This window comes from Zonotrichia albicollis, unplaced genomic scaffold (genome assembly GCF_047830755.1).
Source record: "Zonotrichia albicollis isolate bZonAlb1 unplaced genomic scaffold, bZonAlb1.hap1 Scaffold_254, whole genome shotgun sequence".
Classification (NCBI taxonomy): Eukaryota; Metazoa; Chordata; class Aves; order Passeriformes; family Passerellidae; genus Zonotrichia; species Zonotrichia albicollis.
The window spans coordinates 6,729,964-6,747,011 of record NW_027428428.1 but is presented as its reverse complement, the minus strand read 5'-3'; the positions used below and the strand labels follow the sequence as shown (position 1 = coordinate 6,747,011).

Genomic DNA, 17,048 nt, shown 5'->3' with positions numbered 1-17,048 from the left:
AACCTGACCCAGTGAAACCCTCTCATTCCCAAGGACAGAATTCCTGTAGTGTGGGTTCTCTCATGTGCTGGGTGCCCTCACAACGCTTCTGGCCAGAATGTCTGCTGAGGGCAGCCAGGCTGCTGCAGGGGCAGTGACCTCACAGCCATCACCATGGCAGCCCTGTCCCCTGGGCCTGGCTCTGCCTTTTCCTCTGCCCCTGCCTTGGCTCTGCTGGCATGAAGAGTTTTGTCATTAATATCTTGTCCCCAAGGTGCTGGGGCCAATGTCTTCCCAGTCAGGCTGCTGGAGCAGAAGTGGCTTTTCAGAGCCCAGCCAGGAATGAGCCCTGAGGTAGCAGCTCTGCAGTGGTGGCCACCAGGCCGGGCTGCCAAGGGAGGCTTCTGGCCATGGCCTGCAAGCAGCTGCTGCTGCCAAGGTGCCTTTGGTGCCTCAGGCTCTCCCTGGCACAGCTCCCAGCATGGCACTCTGCCCTTGTGCCCAAGCCCTTCCCTGTGCTGAGGCTGGCCTGGGGCTTTTCCTGCAGCGGGACCTGCCCTGCTCATGGCACAGGAAAGGCAGTTCCTGCTGGAGCAGGAGGCTCTTCCTGCAATGGGCTCCAGCAACTCCAGCAAGGCCCTGCTGACTTCATAATTGCTGCCTAGAGCACGATATTCTAATAATTGTTATAGCTCCTGAACTGTGGAGTAAATAACTATGCTAGTGATCTTTCCATCTGATCACGATCAGAATAAGCCAGAGACATATTTATATAAATTAATCTGGTATTCTATCATTAATCCTGAGGGACAAATTGTGTTGAAGTTGAATTCCACCTGTTCAATCTTTTATACCTTTGACAAAGTCTGGGGCTGGAATTGCATCCAGCCACTCTGAGTCTCCTCTCTTAGAAGGAATTTTAGAAGTCTACGGGCCCTGCAGGGGTTTGAGGAACCATGGTGGCTACGGGGTGTCATTTCTTCAACTCATGACTCACCAGAAGTTTCTCCAGTAAAGAAATCAAGCTTTTGCCTGAAGCTCCCTTTGTGCCCATGACAGGAACCCCTGTGAGTGTCTGGGACATCCCAGCTCTTTGGCAGCCTGGGGACTCCTGGGATGTCACCGTGGACCCCCATGAGTGCCTGTGACAGATCGGTGCCTTTGCAGCCCAAGGTGCCCTGGGATGTCACCATGGAATGGCTGTGACTGCCTCTGACCACACTGCTCTTTACCATCCCAGAAATGCCTGGGAGGTGTCCATGGAGCCCCTGTCTGTGGCTGTGACATTCCAGCTCTGGAACAGCCTGGAGACTCTTGGAAAGTCCCCCTGGAAGCCCTCTGAGGGCCTGTGACAAATCTGATCCTTAGCAGGAAACCATCACCAGGACCCTGTTGCTATGGTCAGTTTCCATGGCAACCATCACTAGCCCCTGCTGCTATGGTCAGTCCCTTGGCAGCTCCATGGATACCCTATGCCGGGGTGGTTGCCATGGACACCAGCTCAGGCCTGCAGCCAGAGCCCGTTGCCATGGCAACCATTGCCAGTCTCATCCCCAGGCTCATGGGATCCCAGAACCACAGAATTGGCTGAGCTGGGAGGGACCCATCAGGATCCTCCAGTCCAACTGCTGGCCCTGCACAGGACACCCCAACAATGCCAGCCTGGGCCTGGCAGCGCTGTCCAAACGCTGCTGCAGCTCAGAGAGCCCTGGAGCTGGGACCTTTCCCTGGGGAGCCTGGGCAGGGCCCCAGCAGCCTCTGGGCAAAAACCTTTTCCTGACATCCAACCCGAGCCTGCCCCGACTCAGCTGCAGCCGTTCCCTCCACTCCTGTCCCTGGGCGCCAGAGGGAAGAGGTTCCCACAGCCCCAGCCAGGGACCTGCTCCCAAGGCTGTTGCCATGACCACCAGGGCTGGAACCAGCTGAGATGCTCAGTTTCCACGGGCTGGGGTTCAGGAATGGGATTCCCCAATTTCCTGCTCCTGCTAAAACCATGCTTCCCTCGCTGCCCTCCCACCTCCCATGGAAAGCACAAAAGGTAAAGATCCTGGGCTGGGATGAGAACAATTTATTTTGAACAGCAACGAGATAAGGAACAAACAGGAACAACAACAAGATTGATAACAGAAGGGATAAGTAAAATTGTTTACGGAGAAAACTATGTCAACAACTGTCTCATCCTGACAACATATTTCCTCCTGCCTGGGAAGGTCACCCCTCTCCTCACTGAGAGAGACAGAGAGTCCCTTTCCTGCCCTTGCAATGACCTGAGGTGAGAGTGAATGTAATGACAAGGCCATGGCCAGACCCTCATGTTCTTCCATCCCACATCATGTCTTTGGCAGGGGCAGGAAAATGGACAGGTGTCTTCCCAGCATGGATCACAGGGAAAATGGATCACCAGGGCTCTTCTCAATGTGAGTCCTCCCATGGGGGATGAAGATGGAGCAGTGCTGGAAGCTGTTCTGCAATCGGGGAGTTTGCAGGGCTTCCCTTACTGGTGGCTCTGTTGGTGTCTTGTCAAGTGAGAGCTGTGGGTGAAGCTCTTCCCACACTGGGGACACTCGAAGGGCCTCTCCCCAGTGTGGATGCGCCGGTGTCTGATGAGGGTGAAGTTGTGCTTGAATCCCTTCCCATAGTCAAGGCAGCAGAAGGGCCTCTCATCACTGTGACTCAGCTCATGCAGGGGGAGATGTGAGCTGGTCTGAAACCTCTTCCCACATTTGGCGCACTGGTAGGGCCTCTCCCCAGTGTGGAAGTGCCGGTGCCTGATGAGGTGGGAGGCACAGCTGAAGCCCTTCCCACAGTCGGGGCAGAGGAAGGGCCTCTTCTCGGTGTGAATCTGCTGGTGGCGGAGGAGATCGGAGTTGATCTGAAACCTTCTCTGACACTGAAGACATTCGTAGGGCCTCTCCCCGGTGTGGATGTGTTGGTGGATGACGAGGGCGGATCTGCAGCTGAAGCCTTTCCCACTGTCCCCACATTCGTAGGGCCATTCCCCAGTGTGGATCATCTGGTGCCTGATCAGGGTGCTGCTCTGCCTGAAGCTCTTCCCACACTCCAAGCACTTGTAGGGCTTCTCTCCATGATGAAGCTGCTCATGAGCCATTAGCTCTGGCAGGACAGAGCTTTCCTTTGCTTTTTGTTAGATTTTAGCTCTCTGAGGCAGAGACGTTCCCCCAACTGTTGTTTTTCTTTTTCTTTGGTGCAGTTTAAAATTGCTTGAAACGGAACACCCAGAACACCACCATCACCTCTCACCTGTGGCCAACCAGGCCAGGCCTGGGCCGGGCATTTCCCATGCTGGGCGGAACTGATAAGAGACTGATAAGAGACTGAGTGAGCTGAGCTACTGCCCACAGAGAAACTTTCTGAGTTTGTCATCTTTTGGAGTCTTATTGTTTAATATTGTTCAAGAGGTCTTATTGTTTAATATTTTTCATTTGTTGTGCTGGTGAATGCTTTGCCTGCTAAATAAACAGGTTTTTTGCATTTTTCTCCATGGAAATATTTTACTAAATCAGCTGGGGAAGAATCTGCTTGAATCTCCTGTATAGAGGAAACCCCTTTTGGGGATTTTCTACCAAATTTGCCCTAAACCAGGGTAGGGTGTGTTAGAGTCTGTCCGAATTTTCCCTCATCTGCCTCACAATTGTCCTTGGGAGACCACTGAAGAGAAGACCCCCCCCCCCCCGTCTAGAATCTCTGGCTCTGAAGGAGTAAAGTCACACGCCACGGGCCCTGAGACCTGAAAGCTCAGTGTTAAGCTATGGTTTTCACAGGTGTGTTTGCTGTATGCTAAGAAGAGGGCACCATGCCCCATTTGCAACAATAGCAGCTCTGGAAGTTGTCCCACCTCTCGGCCTGGCTGGACTTCTCCTGAGTTCCAGGTGGTCTCCCACAGAAGATCCTCACCTGTTTTACAACCACCATGACAGACAGACTGAGATGTAAGAAGCCTCTCCACTAAGGACTGAGACATGAAACTCCTAACAGGCCCCTCTGCTCCTTCCAAGGACTGGGACTGACCCCCAACCCGGGGGAGGTGTGTGGGGCAAGCAAGCTGACCAAAGCAAGATGTTTGCCTGCAGATTGTGACCACTGGACTGAGAACACAATGGCTCTCATTTACTGCTGAGAACATTGACTACCTGTTACATCTGCTCCCTATTGTATCTGTTTCCCCCCCACCCTCACAATTTTCAGTAATAAAAACCTCTGAGTTAGCTAGAGCCTTTGAGATCTCCCCAGTGCAACAGGCGGACCCTCGACTGGACTGGACTTAGTCTCTGCGTTGGTAGCTATATCCCCTCTCTCTCTCTCTCTCCTCTTTCTTTCTCTCTCTTTTTCTTTCTCTCAATCCCTCTATCGCATTTTTGCTGTGGTTATTTCAATAAAACTGCATTTGATTTGATTATCACTGCAAACCCCGTTGTACTGTGTTGGTTTTTGCACTCTGAGATCATTCCTATGAACCATCAGGTCATCTGTCCACTAGGACGGACCCTGACAGGGTGGTGGGGAGAGGGAGGAGCCCCAAGTAGCTGGATTGAGGGGAGGCTGGGGAGGGGGAACCTAGAACCTCCCAGAATCTCTAAGCAGGAGAGGGGGATCCCCAGGACCCATGGGATCCTCACCAGCCCTGAAATGAGGGACCACCAGAACCCCAGAGGGATGGGACTGGACATGGGACAATCCTGGTGGTGTTTTTTGATTCACTCTTGGTTTTTGGAGATTTTTATTGACATCAGGTGACTTCAGGAGATGGACTTGGATGGGACAAATCCCCAACCCAAGGCATTCACACCTTCTTTTTTCCCCAAACCATAATTTTCCCCAAACCATCCCACTGTGACATGCCTTCTGTTCTGCTCTGGGTGAGCTCAGTCCCACACCTGACCCTGATCCTGGTCTCAATCTCACTCCATGTTTAGACACACTCACAGTTCTGTATTTATTCTCAGTCCTGTCCCAGAGTCCCCTAGACCCAGACCAAAACCCATCCCCAGCCCTAAAGCCAATCCCATGTCTCGCCTTAACCCCCATCCCAGCTCTAATCCAAATCTCAGCCCCAACTCCAACCCAGCCCCAATTCCAGCCCCTTCCTAAATCCTCAGCCCCAAACCAAATCCCAGGTTCAGCCCTTCTGGGGCTTTGGGGTGTCTCTGTCCCTCTGACCCCGATGATGTTTGGGTGGGGTCACACCAGGGCTGAGGGGAACAGAGACCCCCTCGGCCGCCCCAGGTGTGAGAAGGTCGGAGAGCCCCCCCAGCCCCAAGCACCCTCAGCGGGTGAGAGGGACACAGAGCCCCTGGTCCCCAGCCCTGCACAGGCATTGCCTGAGGCCAGAGGGATGGAGACCCCCCAAGCATCCCCCAGGGTGAGGAGACAGAGAGCTCCAAGCATTCCCTGGGCTGAGAGGGACAGAGACCCCCGAGCATCCCCTGGGCTGAGAGGGACCGAGACTGCCCTGAGCACCCCCTGGCACAGGGGTAAGAGGGACGGAGAAACCCCCAGGCATTCCCTGGGGTGAGAATGATGGAGACCCCCTGGGGAATGGTCTGGGGTGACAGGGACAGGAACAACCCCTCCAGCCCCTCCCAAGCATTCCAAGGGAATAAGGCACAGAGACCCCTCGAGCATCCACTGAGCACTGTGTTATAAATGAGAAGCTTGGCTAGGCCAATATTTAAGCAGCAATCAATTCATTAATTAATATGGTAAAGCATGAGCAATAAAGCGCTGGATACAGTGGGGGAAGTTTTCCCTCCAACTGCACATCGATAGTTGTGGCTTACAGGTATTTATAGGGGTACTCATAAGCTTTATCAGCAGTTTCTATTCCCAATTTTTACATTATAATTCTATACACTATTGTGATTTAGTTTTTCTCAGGATGTATCCCAGAAAGGAGTATCTGCAGATGGTGGTGGTTCGGTTTCCAAAAGAAGGAACAAGTCTCCCAGATGGTGCGGTCCAGATTCTAGATGTGGATTATTTGATTGCAAGGACTATAAATCTCATAACAGTGATGTCCAGCTTCCTTGGTCGAAAACATAAATCCTTGAGTTGATCTTCCCTTCTCAAGCTGCTTTTCACTGTTTTATTAAGGTGTGAGATAAGCATGTTTCCTTTTTATATATTCTAAAGCTATTGTTTCAAAGATCCTTTCTACAAGCAATATTCTAAAATTATACTTCAAAACGTTATTATTGCAAAACTCTTTAAGGCTTAGCTACAAGCAGAAAGTTCCTGTCCAACAGGAACATCCTTAAATCTTTAATTCAAATGCTTCTAAATCAATTTAAGACTTATAAAGGTTAATTGTGAACAATGGATACGTTCAAAGGTCTTCTTCCATGCTTTACTTTCCTCAATTATTCTTAGAATTCATCTTTATAACTGTCCCATGGTCGGTTTCCACATGTATTACAATCACAAATACACACATTGCCTGTATCTACCTGACACAAAACACAGCTTGGTATTTCACACAGCTCTTTTTTTCCCTCTAACAGCAGAGATTAGGAAGAAGTTAAAAAAAAAAGTAAAAAGAGAAACCAAGATGGGCAGTTGGGCACAAAAGTCAACTGACAGCCTGCAGGAGCCTGACACAGTTTTATTTGTTATTCTTAAAATGTACTCCTGCTGCCAAGGCTGCAGAATTGATGTGCTCTGTTTACAGCAGGAGAAGCCAGAGCCTGGGACAAGTGCAGCCCTGCCAGGCCTGGAGGTGAAGGCACTGCTTTGTTCCAGGGGCATTCCATGCCCGAATCCTCAGTGAAGGAAGAGAATCAGCAATGGCAACAGCTGAATAAACACGGAGCACATTTCAATGGGCAGCTGAAGTGCCAGGGGAGACAGACATTCACCACCCTCACACTCATCCTCGGGACACTTTTGTGTCCACATTTGACAGTTCTTCCCTTGAATGTTGTTTGGTTTGTTATAACTCAGAAGCTTAAAATAACAGTGCCCAGTGTAGTTATTAAACCCCAAAACAGCCCTCTAACAATTGCTTAATTTATTTCCCACTGTCATGTCCCAAGACTTTTATCTTAGTTCAGAACAAAAGAATTCCAGTGTCCTGCCCATGTTAGACAGAGAGAGATTTTGAAAGGATATAAGGACAAGCATTATTTGTTGGGAGGTTATTTATTAAGAACAGGAAGTTCAGGGGAGATGGAAAGAAGTCAAATTGCTTTTCAAGAATAGAAAGAAAAGCTTTTTTAAAACCACTATATTTTGCCACTTTATCTTTGCCTCTGTCCCAATACAAAAGATTTTCATTTGTGACTTTACCACAATTAGTTTTGTATCTAGAAAATAAAATGTCACTGTTCTCTCAAATGATAAAGCTGCAAAATCTAAAATTAAAAAAAAAAAAACAAAAACAAAAGAAACAAAGCTAAAGTATTTGTCAATTCAACTGCAATATAGACAAAATGCTCCTGGCAGGTTCTGCCAGGGTGCAGTGGCTTCCAAACCAGCATGGCTTGCTTGAAAGAGTCCTGTGCAGATTCATCACAGCAGAGAAGTTTAGCAGGACCTGAGCAAATACAGAGATCATCCTTTCAGAAATCAGATACAGGAAACAATTCCTTCAAAGCTCTCTGCTACAGTTTCCATTCATTATCTACCAGAAGAAAAAAAGTAAAACAGACCTTTAAAACAGACTATCAAACCAATAGCGGAGTTTTCAAGAATGAGTAATTTTCTCTACTCTATGGGACTGAAGCAGATCCCACCATTGAAGGGAGCCTTGGAGCACAAATACAGAATGGGCAATTCCACCCTGTCAGGAAGAGGAGCTGCTCTTTCCACTCTCTGTGGTCATACAGTTTGTCTTTTCCAGACTGAGCAGTTGGAAATTTGTTGTTAAATTCCACTTCTAACAAATTTAGGAGCTCTAGATATTGCTTCAATAAAAACTATTTTATTACATCTCCTTTCCTATATAAAAATTATTGTCTTTAAAATTAAGTTTAAAGCACTACTGCAATATAAAACTTTTTTTAAGAAGTACTTTATCCTCCAGAATTCAAATAAGGTTATATAAACAGACATGCATTTGTTACCATACAGAATCTAAGAAGACTTTTGTCTCAGTTATTTTCTAATTTTTGGGGTTTTTTTTGGTGTAAAATGCTGACACATTTGGTAGGTGCCAACAGGTTGAGTAATCCAACTCTTTTCACTACCCACCATTCCCTTCACACCATGAAGACTGCTTTTGGTCAAAATAAATGAGGCTATTCCATATGACAACACATTTTCCCCCACTAACTCCAACAGCTGTAACCTGAAAACAGAAAAAAAAAAGTTAACTGCCAAGTTAACCCCAAAAACTTTTTATTCATTTGGAATTTAAAACAGTGACTGCACCCTTGTTTTTATGCTTTTCTCTCCTTCGTGTTCTTGTCAGTACAAAACACATACAATGCATACTTAGAACCTGGTATGTTCCCAGTTAAATCAAAGAACATGGCAGCATCCAAGCATCCACAATTACCTGCACTGAGACATAAATGGATCATCATTTATCAGTCACTTTGCTTATGCATGTATTGAAGAGGAGTGTGTGCAGAAAGTGTCTAGGAGATAAAAATCTATGTGGATCTAAGGCAGAAAACATGCTTTTAACCTAAAAAAAAATCAAACCTCACAGCTGCCTTTGGGAAACGACAGCACGTCAAATTCAGTTTTGTTTTCGCTTAGATCATCTCTCTTGGAAAGGCTGTAGATGTTGGGGGGGGCGTTTCTTCAAATTTAAGCTTTTTCTAAAACTGGGCTAGGAAAAACCTGGGACTGCACATGTGCTTTTTTGACTAAAAATTCCTAGAGGAAACAATTTAATGTGAGAAGCCTGTGAAGAAAATGTTGAAATCAATGGCTTCCCTTTGTGCTGTGCCCTTTCCCCCCACCATGACTGCACTTCATTTACCTCTATTGACAGCACAGAGGAGAGCCAAGATAAGAGAAGGAATTTAAAAGGCTGCGATGGTTTCTATGCCATTACTTCAAGTGCCACATGCAAACCCAAGCTAACAGCCCTCTCTACACACAGGGGAACTAAAATAAGATCTTACACCCTGCATGTCAGGTAGGAGTGAACATATTTGTGAAAATTACTGTGGAGCAGGTACTGCATCACGAGGGGCAAAAATTCCTTCCCAGGGAGATTCCAGCAGGGAGAACATTGCAGACACTTGAATTTGGTTTTTAGGTACTGTGCAGTTCGTTGGCATCTGACCCAAGCTCCCACAGACAAATACTTAGGAATATCTAAGCATGGGATTGAGTGCTCTGGCTTGCTAAAGAACTCAGTGTTCAGTGGCTTGCAGTGGGGGGTGTTCTTAGGGTGCACTCAGAAATAAACCAAAATTAGGCCCATTATGGCTTTGGGGGTTAGTGTTTCTTGGTGTTTGTTTTGCTCTTTCAGGGGTGGCTTTTTAAAGATGTGTAGAGAAGTTCTAGTGGTAAGCACTTTACATTATTAGACCATACTAGTTGTCTTACCACTGAGCAATATTATTTTTATCTGGAATTACTGGTGATTCAAGACGTGACAACACAAATATCGTAGCCTTACAAAAACAATGTGGGTTTTTTTCACATTCAGGTGAAACAAACCCCCACAAATATTCTATTTATAGAAATGAATGATAAGTTCAACATTTGCACACTTGTTTTGAAAAAATCAAAGGGGCAAAGGACTAACTTTCAGCTGATACTCCCCGTTCTAAAAAGAAAAAAGTTACCAAAGGACAAATGTAACGCTGACCATTAAACAAAGTAAAGGTTCCACCTTTCTTCAGATAAGCACTGGAAACACCACACATAATCAATCTCTCAGTGAGCTTATTCTTTAGGAAGGAGACTCCTCATTCCCCAAGGGTGCCATGGCCTGTTGTGTGCCCATAGGTCAGTGTCCTCACCTGCCTCCCTGCCTGCCTGGCAGCTGAGCCACAGGGCTTCTGGCTTTGGGTAAGGTAATGTTTGAAATACAGATGCAAACAAGTCTGCAGGATATGAAATACCATAAAGCTAAGTTCAGGAACTTGTCAGACACAGCAGGTCAAGTTACTGAGCAGCACAAAGGGTTCTGAGTTTAAGAACCTGGCTTGAAAGAGACACCACATGTGTCTTACCTGGAACTCAGCTGCTGGTACTGGACATTGGACTCTGTCACCAAAGCAGAGCCTGCCTGCCACCGCACTGTCAAATGAGCTTCGAAGTTGGGCTGGAGATGGAAGGAGGGGTGAACAATTAACCATTTGCTTAACAAATGAATTTAAACAATTTTTTTGCCTTTTCCTCTGTTCCAAAACACAAAGTAATAGAGAGGAGATTCAGAGATCCCTTTCTTCCATGGTGGTATTATCCAGCTGTTTTAGATATCTGGAAGGTAAGGCCAGATTTCAGGTCCTCAGTTTTTGTGAATTACATTCACTGCTCAACCTCTTTCCAATTCCTTGGGGCGCCAGGCTGCCTGGCAGGATCCTTACTCCAGCCCAGCATCCTCACTGACACCAGCATTAGCCATTTCTGATGGTGCAGCCACAGCTCAGCACCATTGGATGCAGCTCTCCAGCTCTCCTGTCCCCCTCTACTCCAGCCTCACTAATCAAAATGGATGTTGGCAAGCTGCAGTAAATGCCAATGAAATTTCTTCAGTGTGTCCTAAGTCCTCTTGAAAACAGTGTACGTGGAAATTCAGACGTTTCACTGAGCTGCACTGCACAGCTGACACTGCAGCACAGCTTTTGAGAAAGGCAAAGGAAAACAAAATACAGAACCTTCTCCTGGCATAAACAGGTCACAGCTAAATGATTGAACAGAAAATGTTTGGTTTAACCAAGCTCTACTGCACAAACCAGAGCGGAAGCTTCAGGACATCACCTTATGTGGTGGGGAGGGAAGAGCATATTAAAAATAAAAGCAGAGGAAGTGCCACAAATGCTTCCAGTGTGCCGAGCATCTCTGCAATTGGCCGGGAGAGCTGCTGCTACACAAACTGCCTGCCCCTGCCCACAGAGTAAGCCCTGCTCCCTGTTACAGCAGGCTGCAGCACAGCATGGCAAGCTGTCCCCAGCTGCTATCCCTGATGGCCATCCCCGCTCAAGCTAACAAAGTAACAGGTTTGCCCAAGATCCTAAAAATCCCTCAAATTGAGCTGTGCGTGGGTGGAAAATTGTAGTCCACAAACATTTCATGCTAAGCCCAGCAAACTTGTCTCCTGTAACTTCTGGTTTCCAAAGCAACAGAACATGGTTCAAATCCTTGCTGGGGTATTGTCCGATAAAAATCCCTTTCAAGTGCGTCATCACTGCAAGAAGGAAAGCAGGGAAACAAAGGTGAGGCAATTTCAAAAGGTACTAAACTGAAGGCAGAAAGTAAATTAAGCCCCCTCCTCAAAGAAAACAAGCCTTGATTTTACAATTAAAATACCTTTACAGGGGATTATTTTCAATTCTTAAATAAGAAAAAGTTTTCCTTTTTGTGGGATCTGTGTATTAAAATCAACACAGACAAAACTGTACTTGAGTGTCTAAAAGTCTCACCTGTCCCACGAGTTAACTCTTTGTATTGGAAATCAAAGGTGTGCCATAGCCTGGGGAAAAGTGCTGCAATAACACCTGCTGCTTTAAGATATGAAATGGAAAAGCTAACATCCTACCTCTTCAGCTCCTACTCTAATGCAAAGCAATATTGAATTTGGAACAAACCCCAGAAACTCAATAAAATTACCAACTTTAATGTCCTGATGACTGATATGCTGGAGCAAGCCCTGAAGGGTCCATGACATTCAGTAATACACTTTGATCATATAAAGGGGTAGCAAAGTGAATGATCCCAAATAGCAGGCCAAGCTTCTGAGAAAATTCCCAACATATAATTAAAAAGACTGAATTAATTCAGGTCCATCAATAAAACAACTCTAACAGCTTTAGGTATCATCTTCAAAACCAGCATGTGGAAGTGTTCAGCAGAAAGTCAGACTTAAATAGACAGCACTAGAACGTGATTTATTTGTGGTGAATAGGAAATTTATTCTGCAATTACAAAAATTAACTGGCCAAGATGTCATAAGTCCCTTATCACAGGAATCACACATGGAAATTACAGGATGTGCCTTTTTTGGGAATTGCAACAATACACAAGAGGTATATAATAAATAAGAGCATGTACAAACAGGTTGCCAATAAAACTGAATTCTGTAGTTCTGGTTTGAAGAGTATTCTCACTCCTCAGTCACATCTCAAAATTTTATTCCTACAAAAAGGCACAGTAAAATGGCTATACCAGCCAGGCTCGGGCCAGATTTGACTGCTTCAAGCTTTAGAAGCCTCTGGGGAAGCCGGGACACTTGCTCAGTTTGTAAATCCACTCCAATCTCTGTGTTTCTATTTGGGTACTGTTGTACTCAGTCCAGCTGGATTAAAGCTAAGCAGAGAAATGCCTTCTGAACATAGCAAAGCCATAGCCTCAGGCTCCCTGGACCTGTAGGGAGCATATCCTCACTCCCTAGCTGAACAAGCTATTTTTAGATTACACAAAATGGATATCAACAGACCTGCTGTAATCAAACACTGGTTAAAAACAGCACCTGTCTTCAGCAGAGATGGCTCGTGATGGCTCCCACAAATATTCCTAAAATGCTGTGCTGCTCTAATCAGTTTTGCAAAGGTTCTTCATGCATCAAGGTCTTGGGATGTGCACGTCAGAGTGACATCAGGTGAAGAAGGAGAAGAAAACACTGTTACATAACAGAGAGCTGACTTTTGAATCTGGACACAACTGGTCTCTCGTTTGGCATCTTTCTATTGTCACCATCTTTCACACCCACCAGCTTAGACTCCAAGGTCTGGAAGCACACAGTGCCAGCATGACACACAGCACAGTGCAACACTCAACACATTGGCGGTGTGGCACACGCCATCAGTGTGACACTGTGCAGCACTAGTGTCACATGCAAAACACTGCCAGTGTGACAGAGCTGGGACACAGACTGGGGTGGGGGTCTCTGTGTGCAGCTGACACATGCCAGCTGAGGTGCGGAAAACCACAGTTGTCTGTGCAAACAAGTCACTTCTTTATCCTGCATGCACACAGACCTTGGACACGAACAGTTGGCAGAAAGGCAGGGGCATTGCTTTGCCCCCAAAATGGTGTGGGCATGGTGCAGATGTGTAGGATGGCCTGCCTGGAATGCTGAGCTTGGGCACAGAAAGTCAAAGCTCGATAAGCACAGCTCTGTCAAAAAATGCCATGAAAGGGCAGAACGAGTGGGGCGATATTAAACGCCGTGTTCAATTTGGCTGCACCAGCTCCCTCCATCCAGCTCGGTCTGTGCAACACAAACCGCCTCGCGTGGGAGGTGGCACCGCCCTGAGGAAAACTGGCCATTAAACAGGGCTGGGACTATCAGCCCTCAGGAAAACCGGCCATGGAGCGGGGCTGGGGCTGTCAGCCCTCAGGGAAACCGGCCATGGAGCGGGGCTGGGGCTGTGACACCTCAGGGAAACCGGCCATGGCATGGGGCTGGGGCCATAACACATCGGGAAACCGGCTACGGAGCGGGGCTGGGGCTGTGACACCTCAGGGAACTCACCATGGCAGCCACCTCCCAAGGTATTGAAGTACTTGTTTCTTGGTTTAATGCCCTTCCAAGATCAATCTAGTATCTTTGCATATGAGCTGGACATACAAGGGTATTTAAAATTGAGTCTGATCCAATTATCAAAGACAATGGATGTTTCCTCTAAACTTACCTTTTCATGATTGCCAAACAATATGGGACTTTTCTTATGTCTGACTTAAAACATCCAGAATGTAAAATTCATTCTCAAGACAGGAAAAAAGAAAACAATGAAAATAAGATATAGTCAATCTTCAAAAGGCACAGAGAAGAAAATAAAAATTAGAAAAACTTAGAAAAATTAGGTTTTCTTCCTCATCTTCTCAGTATTTGGTGTTTTGAACATTTGTTGTCTTACTTGTCCCTCACAAAACAAGGCATGTTACCGCTTTATTGTCTCAGTGCTGTATTTCCCCAATCGCTGACTTGCCATTTAGGCTCTGCTTTGTTGGAAATATACAACAAGGGACTCTCTATGGAAGAGAGTTGCACAAGCCTCTGGATTCCTGACTGTTCACCTCTGCCAATGCTCACAGTATTCTCCTAACACACGTGAGTTTCCTGTCTTTCAGAGAGAGAAAGATTCAGCTGAAGTCAAGCAAACAGGGCAGGGCAGATGGAAACCTTCCCTTGAGATGCTTTTGGGAAGGCCTGCAAGGACCCTGCCTTCCCTTGGAACAGAGGTGGTCACCATGCATGGTGTTGCCTGACTTGCCCTAGGTGCCCCTCGATTGCAGAAGGACTGTTGCCCACTTCATCACTTGTCTGTCCCTCCAGTTCCAGGGCCTCAAACCTGCTCTGTAAGGCACTAAACCTGTTAGTCAGCTGTGAGTTTTCAGAATAAGCCACTGACCATGGCTCTAACTAGTTTTTAAGTCAGGTTTACAATATATTTTGAGAAGAAGAAGGAGCAGAGAAGGTGTGAAAAATGCATATTATATGATTGGCTTTTTGCAAATATTAAAATTAATGTTATATGTGTTATGTTGGAAAGTTATGTTGTATTAATCCTTTTTTGTAGTGCTATTCTAAGCTTTTAAAGTAGTGTGGTGAATATAGTTTTAGGCTACAGAAACTCTGTGCTGTAAGATATTTTTTCTAAAGCTTAAGGAGAGATAACAGTAACAAGACACAAAAACTCTGAGAAAAGAAATTTTGCCTCCTTATGGGGAAGAACCAGACTTTGAGGAAGCAAGACAATTGATTTACAAGATGAAGGAGGGGTTGACAAGAACAAGAAAACACCCATTGTTTGAAAAGAATTTTGGAATCATGTATGAGATATATGAATATGCAACAGGCTACTACTTTGAAGGGTTAATCCTGTGTTAGCAAAATGTCTTCTGAGGCAGAGCAGAGCACCCAGACATCTGTAATTCTTTGTTCTTTAAATTGCCCTTTATTGTCCTACCTCTAATTGTCCAAATTATTTTTTCTCTAATTTTTATTCTTAGTTTTATAACTAATTTGTTACTATTAAGCATGTAAAATTTTAGAACAAGTGAAATTCTGCATTCTTTGTGTCCACTATCAGTGCGCATCCTTCTTCCCAAGCTTTGTCAACTTACCTCTGGGTTTGAGATCAGTGAAACGTGCCCAGCCTTGAGTCTTGGAAGACAATTCTAGCAACAAGTACTTTGCTTTTCTAATACCTGGCCATCACTTCGAGCTTGTAGGCTGCTATGTGTGTCCAGGTTAAACGTCTCTTCCTGTTGATCAGGCTTGGAAGTGTGTACAGCCCAGGCCCGACAGGACATGTTTTCTTCAGGAAATGGGACGTAAGGCCCAGTTTGCAACGAGTGCAGGCCCGCGCCTTCCAGAGCGCCAGAAGGTTCGCGGCGCCATTGCAGGGCTCAGGGCGCCGCCCTGTGGGCGAGAGCCGCCATGACAGCACGGGCGGCGCGCGGCGGGGCCGGAGGGCGGGAAGGGGCGGGCGGGTGTGAGGGGCGGGGCGGTTCGTGCCCAGAGCCGAGCCCGCGCTGTTCCTGGGCGCATTCCCGGCTCGGTGTTGGGAGCGTGCAGCTGCTGCTCGGGCTCTGGGAGAAGCGTGCGGCCGTTGCAGGCTTCCAGCCCGCAGAGCTGGCTGCTGGCCGAGGCTGCAGTGCCGGAACTGCCGTGCCAGAGCTGCCGTGCGCCGTGGCACTGCCTGAGTCCCAGGCAGAGCCGGGCTGGTAGTGCCTACAGCTGAGCGAAGCCCTGCCATGGCAGCGCCCCAAGCTCTTGTTTATCCCACAGAAAGAGAGGATCAGCACCTGGAGGTGACTGCGTCATTCCTGGAAAGAGACACTCTGCTGACATCTGCCATGTCTGGCAGCAAGCAGGAGGGTGCTGGTGCCAAAGAGCCAGGTGAGGGCAAAGCAGCCCTGTGACAGCCTGGCCCAGGTGCTCTTGTGGCAGCAGGCAGCGTGGGGATCAGAGCAGAGGCAGGGGGAGGCAGGAGCTGCTCAGCCATGCCGGGGCTGGGAGCCTCCTTCCTGCCCAAGTGGGGCCCAGCAGGGCCAGGGGGAAGCTCCTGGGACAGCCATGCCCACAATGGCCCCTGCTCTGCAAGGCCTCCAGCCCTGCCCATCAGCCAGGCAGGGACAGAGCAGCCTTGGGGCTGATGCTGCTGCAGGCTCAGAGCCCCGCAGAGCTGCTCGTGCCCGGTGCCATTGGCTCTGTCCCCTGCAGCCTGCATGCTGTGTCACCGTGCAGAGGCTGAGCCCTGTGCCTGCCCAGGCCCTGGCAACTGCTCCAGCACATCCCAGGGCACCCACGGGCCCTGCTCGGGCCTCATGCAGGCCAGAACCAGCTGGGGCTGTGACAGCTCTGCTGCTCTGGGTCCAGCCCTCGGGCAAAGCACCCGCCTGTTCCTGGGCTGGGGGCAGTGCCCAGGCTGGGCTTGGCAGAGCCCATCCGCTCCTGGAGGGCTGGGGGCACTGCTCTGGCCTGGCCTGGCCCGGCCCTGGGGTCCCTTGGCATTCCTGCTTGCCCTTGCATCCACCAGGGATGGGCTGCAGCTCAATGGCCCCGGCCTGGCCGCACACTCAGGCCTGGAGCCTTCCCGTGGCTCCCCAGGGTATGAGAGCCTCAGCCCCAGCTCCCGAACACGGCCTAACAGCCTTTGCTGATATTGATCCCTGTTAGACCTTCGAAAGGATTTTCAAAGTAACCTTGTTTGGCAACATTTTCAAGGAACAAACGTGACTCGCTTCTAATCAGTAAAAACTTTATTGGTTTGCTTGCACTTCCTATAGGGTATCCTAATGCTTCCTTTGGCATTCCAGAAAATAATGAAAATCTAACAAATTCTTCAGAGAAGTTCCTGAATGCACTATGAGGAGAAATCTCTACATTCACTATTCTTACATACACTTATGTAGTTGCTCCTGTAACACACAAAGATGTAGTGGTTTACCTGACTGGACCACACAACATGATGTTATAC

General features: G+C 47.7%; 1 long non-coding RNA gene across 2 annotated transcripts; it reads right to left on the bottom strand.

Annotated features, from left to right (window-relative positions):
- Positions 1 to 6,490: 6,490 nt before the first annotated feature.
- Positions 6,491 to 15,453, bottom strand: LOC141727846 (uncharacterized). 2 transcript variants are annotated; one of them, XR_012578686.1, is made up of 3 exons: positions 15,190 to 15,453; positions 10,131 to 10,222; positions 6,491 to 8,281 (listed from the first exon to the last, which is right to left on the bottom strand). It is a non-coding gene; the product is annotated as an uncharacterized LOC141727846 (long non-coding RNA). The 2 variants fall into 2 exon arrangements; XR_012578685.1 differs by having other exon boundaries at positions 6,491 to 7,528.
- Between the last annotated feature and the right edge of the window lie 1,595 nt (positions 15,454 to 17,048).